Raw genomic sequence first — 6,353 nt, forward strand, 5'->3', positions numbered from 1 at the left:
ACTTAGAAAAAGACATGTGATGTAAGGTTCTTGGTACCTAGTAGGACTCTCTATATTTGTGAACAAATGAACGCATTTAAAACTGTTACGTACGTGTTACCTCTCCCCGATACCCTTTTCAGAGGTGGGTTTCCTCTAACATAAACAGAGAAGTGGGAGGCTTAGTCTTAGACCTCCCTCAAGTGGTTCAACAGGGAGCTGGCCTGCCATTTTAAATGTTCTTCTAAGTTCTAAAGGGGATCATATCTCATAACGCTCGTCACCACCTGGAGCTTAGGATGTAGATACCTCAAGAAAACTTTGTTCCCTCCCCATGAACCCCAGCAACGGGGTGGGGGTAGAGCAGGACCCCTGCCCCATTCACCACAGCACCTCTTTATTCCCCCCAAGACCATCATATGAGGCTGGGCTGCTGTATGTGACTTGCTTTAACGAAGGGCAGGGCAGCTTCAAAGAGTAATTACAACACAGCAGGAGAAAATTACAGCTGGACAATAAGTAGGACTTTCCTAGAGACCAAAGAGAAAAGTATCTCAAGATTCATTTTTTAAAAAAGATTTTATTTATTTATCTGAGATAGACAGAGAACAAGCTGGGTGGAGGGGCAGAGGGAGAGGGAGGGAGCAGACTCCCCACTGAGCAGGAGCCCCATGTGGGGCTCGATCCCAGGACCCGGGGATCATGACCTGAACCAACGGCAGACGCTTAACAGCTGAGCCACCCAGGCGCCCCTAGTAGCTCGAGATTTAAGTGTCAACTTTACTCTCCTGTCCTCCATGTACAGCTTCTCTCTGGACTTCATCCTTCCTTAACTGCCCCCTTGTAACCGACTTGCAGAAAATCCCTTTGGTCTCACCAGTAAGGGGTGGGGCGCGTCTGTCTCCCTGGCTCCCTTCCCTTCCCCTACTCAGCTCCCCAGGACGAGGTAGCTGGGGAGTCCGGTCTGCGGCTTCATTAAGGTGGTCAGTAACGTGCACGTCCTCCAGAAGATCATGCTTGTGGGCAAGTTGGCATTCTACATCCCATCTTTCAAGGTGTGTTTCTTTTCTTCGAGGGCTTGCTTCTTGATAATCCTATATTCATATGGGTTTGTTGAACTTGCTAAACAAATGCATTCCTACCTGTAGCTCAAAGACAGACGTTACTTCTTAGGTCTAACACATTCTAAAGCCATATTGAGAAAGGAGATAATTCCTTAACTGCCTCGTAATTAGCAGTGTGTCTTCCCTTCTCTCTGGGAATCAGTAAATCCGATTATTGTGGCAAGAGTAGAATGTCTGCTCCTTTCTTGATCCCCTTTGGGATTTGTATGAATAAGAATATGGTCAGAGTCCCTTTAACGACTTCTCAATGATTTTCACAAGAGAGGCTTTGATGGCTTGATTTTAGGAAGCCTCAGTTACATTCTCGCCAAGAGCTGATATCAATTTGGGGAAAGAGAGGGGATGACCTATTCTTCCAGTTAAATAAAATTAAGAGTAATTATATGAAGAAACTGAGAAAAAACCAAAAACAGTAATCAAGACAGTGTGATGCTGGCATAAAGATAGGTATAGAAATGAATGAACAGAATTGAGAGTCCCAAAGTAAACCCTTACAGTTAGGGTCAGTTGATTTTTGCCTCAGATGCCAAGGCAATTTGATGGGGAAAGGATAGTCTTTGCAACAAAAGGTTCTGGGGCAACTGGCTATCCACATGCAAAAATATTAATTTACACTCCTATCTCAGGCCACACTCAAAAGTTAACTCAAAAACGGCCATAGAGCTAAAACTGTAACAGTCTTAGAAGAAACTCAGGAGTAAATCTTCGTGACCTTGGGTTAGGAAGAGTTCTCAGGTACGACACCAAAAGCACAAGTAATAGAAGAAAAAAATGATACATCAGACTTCACAAAAATTAAAAACTTTTCCATTCAAAAAACACCAAGTGAAAACCAGGTTCTGACTAGGAGAGAATATTTATAAATCTTATGTCTGATAAAAAGAATTTGTATCCAGAATACACTGCTCAATGATAAGAAGACAAACAACTAAATTTAGAAATGGGCAAAAGACATTGACATTGACATTGAACAGACATTTTGCCAAAGAAGACATATGAATGGCCAACAAGCGTGTGAAAAGACGCTCACCGTTAGTTATTAGGAAACTGCAGATTAAAACCACAATGAGGGGGCGCCTGGGTGGCACAGCGGTTAAGCGTCTGCCTTCGGCTCAGGGCGTGATCCCGGCGTGATGGGATCGAGCCCCACATCAGGCTCCTCCGCTATGAGCCTGCTTCTTCCTCTCCCAATCCCCCTGCTTGTGTTCCCTCTCTCGCTGGCTGTCTCTCTCTCTGTCGAATAAATAAATAAAATCTTTAAAAATAAAAATAAAAATAAAACCACAATGAGATCCCCCATATCCACTAGAATGGCTACAATAAAAAAGACAGATAATAACGAGTGTTGATGAGGATGTGGAGAAACGGGAGCCTTCACACGTTGCTTGTGGGAACGAGAAACGGTGCAGCACTTGGCACGGGTTTGACATATTCTTAACACAAATTGACCATGTGACCCAGCAATCCTACTTGTAGCCATGTGCCCAGGAGAAACGCAACCATTTGTCTGCAGAAGGACTTCTCAAGCGAAAGTCCATGGTAGCAGTGTTCCCAATAGCCAAAAAAGCCAAAACGACTCAAATGTTTTATCAGTTGGTGGCAAGGACAAACCAAACGTAGTATATCCGTATAGTAGAATACTATTTGGCGATAAAAAGGAATAAAGTACTGATGGATTCTACAGATGAAACTCCAGAAACATTATGCTCAGTGAAAGAAGCCAAACACAAAAAAACCACATATGATATGATTCCATTTATATAAAATGCCCAGAAAAAGCACATCTACAGAAACAGAAAGTAGATTAGTGGTTGCCTGTGGGAATATGGAGCGACTAGAAATGAGCACAAGGATTCTTTTTGGGGTGATGGAAATGTGTGTGGGATAGTCGCACAACTCCATAAATGTATTAAAAATCATTGAAAGAGACGCTAAATACAAAACAGACAAGTGAAAAAGACAACAGGGTAGGAAAGGGACAACTGGAACTCAGGGTGATGTTGGTATCCACGGCAGGGTCTAAATTCGGCCGAGCTTCCTGACAGCCAAAGGAAAAAGGAAACTTAACTGAGATGCAAGTCATAGCATCTTTAGCATTAAAAACAAAACAAAACGACCCAGTTGTTTAAGAGCAGCTTTGCCTCTTTAGGTCCTTGGACCCGAGAAAAATGTTTCCTAGCGAGAGGACAGCATATGGGCTAGTGAACACCCCGAGCCCTATCCTAGAGTCAATGTAATTTTGATTTTTCTTTGACAGTTTCACATGATGTCCTTCATTGTCATTGGTGGAATTAGGCTAGAGTCAGGTTGCCCAATATGGTAGCCACCAGTTGCCTGTGGCTATTTTAATTAAAATTAAATAAAATTAGAAATTTATTTTCCTCAGTTACTCCAGCCACATTCCAAGTGCTCAGTAGCCACATGCACTCGTGGCCGCCATATTGGATGGTGCCTCTACAGAATGTTTCCATCACTGCAGAAAGTTCTATGGGGTAGTGTTAGGCCAGAGGGTCATTTAACAAAAACAAGTAAGCTTAGAGCTTGGAATGCTGGGGAAGGAGTGATTCTGTTCCAACCTTGGCAAGAGCAGAACTTTTTATTTTTAATTCAAATAAAACTTTATTAAAGTTATGAGCTTAAAATTTAATGTAAATATTCAGAAAACTATGTTTCTTATGTAGAGAAGGTGAAACTGTGGGACACCTGGGTGGCTCAGTCGATTAAGTGTCTGCCTTTGGCTCAGGTCATGATCTCAGGGTCCTGGGATTGAGTCCCACATCGGGCTCTCTGCTCAGCGGGAAGTCTGCTTCTCCCTCTGTCTGCAGCCCCTCTGCTTGTGCTCTCTCTCCTTGACAAAAAAATAAATAAAATCTTTAAAAAAAAAAAAAAAGGTGAAACTGTGAGGCAGCAGAAGTATTTCATTTGGTTTCAATTTAATGGCAACAAGTGGAACCCTTTTTTTTTTTTTAAGATTTATTTATTTATTTGGAGGGGCGAGGGGCAGAGGGAGAGAGAATCCTGAAGCTGACTCCCTGCCTAGTGAGGACCCTGATGTGGGGCTCGATCCCAGGACCCTGAGATCCCGACCTGACCCGAAATCAAGAGTCATCAGCTTACCCGACTGAGCCCCCCAGGTACCCCCCAGCGGAACCCTTGATCTGGGGGTGGTACAGGTCTCTTTCTCTGTATATTCCAGCCCTTTCTCTCCCCTCGACCTAATCAGTCAAGGGTCAGTTCTCTGATGTAATTCTACCCAGTTTATTCACACAACGAAACCTCTCATTATTGAGCACCAGATAATTACTGTTCACCCCATTAGCATTTACGGGCAACACACACAGTGAACAAGGGATGGAACTTTTCAATCTATTTTCATAACTGCACGCATTGAGAAGGGGGTGGGCAGAAAGATGGTTTGAGGGTAGGAGCGGAAATGTCATTTGAAACAATAGGACAAAGTTGGACTCGGGTCTGTGTCATTGGAGCGGTGGGGGACACAGAGGCCCACGGGGGGCACACTCGAGGAACAACATTTGGTTAGTTTGGCGGCTTAGCTAATGACTGGGCTTTTGTTTTGCAAAGCGCCCTTTGGCTGGCTTCTCTTTCGCTGAGTGGAATATTCAGGCTGGCAGGATTTTGATACACAGAGTGGGGAGGGCCAGAGCCAGCCTGGCAGGCAGGGGCCAGAGCGCCAAGCGATGGGGGAGGAGAGGGAGAGTGAGGCTGTGCCCCGGGGAAAGGGGTGCTCTGGGAGCATGCGCCTGAGGGGATTGAGGTCCGGAGGGCCACGCAGCCTACTCTTGCAGCTCTCCCGGAAACTTCTGGTTGCACTGGAGTTAGGTTGTATCTGAGGGGACTTCATGGTGTGTGACTTCAAGCAGTGGCTCAAGGAAACCACTGGTGGGGGGGGTCTCATCTGAGATTTTTTTTTACCTAACGGGTGATGGTTCTAGGCTACGTCTTGGATTAAACCTTTCTCCTCAAGCTCCAGAGTACAAGCTCACTCTGACTGCCAAGCTTGCGGATTTACGGCACAAAGAACTGAAGACTGATCGGGCCTGAGCGGTAATGAAATTTGGAATTCCATCTCAAAGTCAGGGGGAAATTGTGGAAACCACTCTGAGATAGAAATAACAACGGTGGGGGCGCCTGGGTGGCACAGCGGTTAAGCGTCTGCCTTCGGCTCAGGGCGTGATCCCGGCATTATGGGATCGAGCCCCACATCAGGCTCCTCTGCTGTGAGCCTGCTTCTTCCTCTCCCACTCCCCCTGCTTGTGTTCCCTCTCTCGCTGGCTGTCTCTATCTCTGTCGAATAAATAAATAAAATCTTTAAAAAAAAAAAAAAGAAAGAAATAACAACGGTGGCATTACAAGGTCCCCCGTGGGCCCCTAGCTGCCGTCCTGAAGCATGTGACATACAAAGACCAGAGTGACAAAAGGGCCATGTGGCCATGTGACTCCCGACTGGAGAGTCAACAGCTCTTTCTGCATAATGGCACACGGGCCCGGTGCCAAGAGGAGACGGATGCTGGTAGCGGGAAAGTTGGTCTTTCTTTCTCATAGATACTCTAACCGTGGCCCCAGGCCCACCCCGCCCCTCCTCACCTGGTGTGAAACCAGCCAGGATCCAACAACTGACAGCTTGTCCCAGAGTCCAAGGAGGCAGGCTCCTGCAGGAGGGAAAGGAAGGGATGATAGGACACAAACAGGTGGAGCATAAGCAGAGAGCGGGACAGTTTGAGAGAGAACTGCTTTCCTCCCAGTGTGGAGCGGGTGGGCATTTTAGGTGCAGGGAGAGCCTGCATGAAAAGCCCCTTGCGGGGGTGCCTGGGTGGCTCAGTGGTTAAGCGTCTGCCTTTGGCTCAGGTCATGAACCCACGGTGCTGGGATCGAGTCCGGCATCGGGCTCCTTGCTCAGCTGGGAGCCTGCTTCTCCCTCTGCCTGCTGTTCTCCCTGTGCTTGTGCTCTCTCGCTCTCTGACAAATAAAAATCTTAAAAAAAAAAAAAAAAAAAAAAGGAAAAGAAAAGCCCCTTGCTTATGGAGGTGCTGTTAGGGGTCAGCCATCCCTGAAAACAGTTCTCTGGATGCTCTTGTACCGGTTGGAAGAAAAGCTCGAGTCAGAAGTTGAGAATGATGTACATTTTTCTGCTCTTTGGTTATGTGTTTCTGGCTAGTAGTACGCTTATTTATGGTAAACGGTGTTTCCCCCTCCCTGCCATGTTTAGAGTGTGGTATTGGAGGGAAAACC

Source organism: Ursus maritimus, unplaced genomic scaffold, assembly GCF_017311325.1.
Source record: "Ursus maritimus isolate PB19 unplaced genomic scaffold, ASM1731132v1 scaffold_12, whole genome shotgun sequence".
In the NCBI taxonomy this organism is placed as follows: Eukaryota; Metazoa; Chordata; class Mammalia; order Carnivora; family Ursidae; genus Ursus; species Ursus maritimus.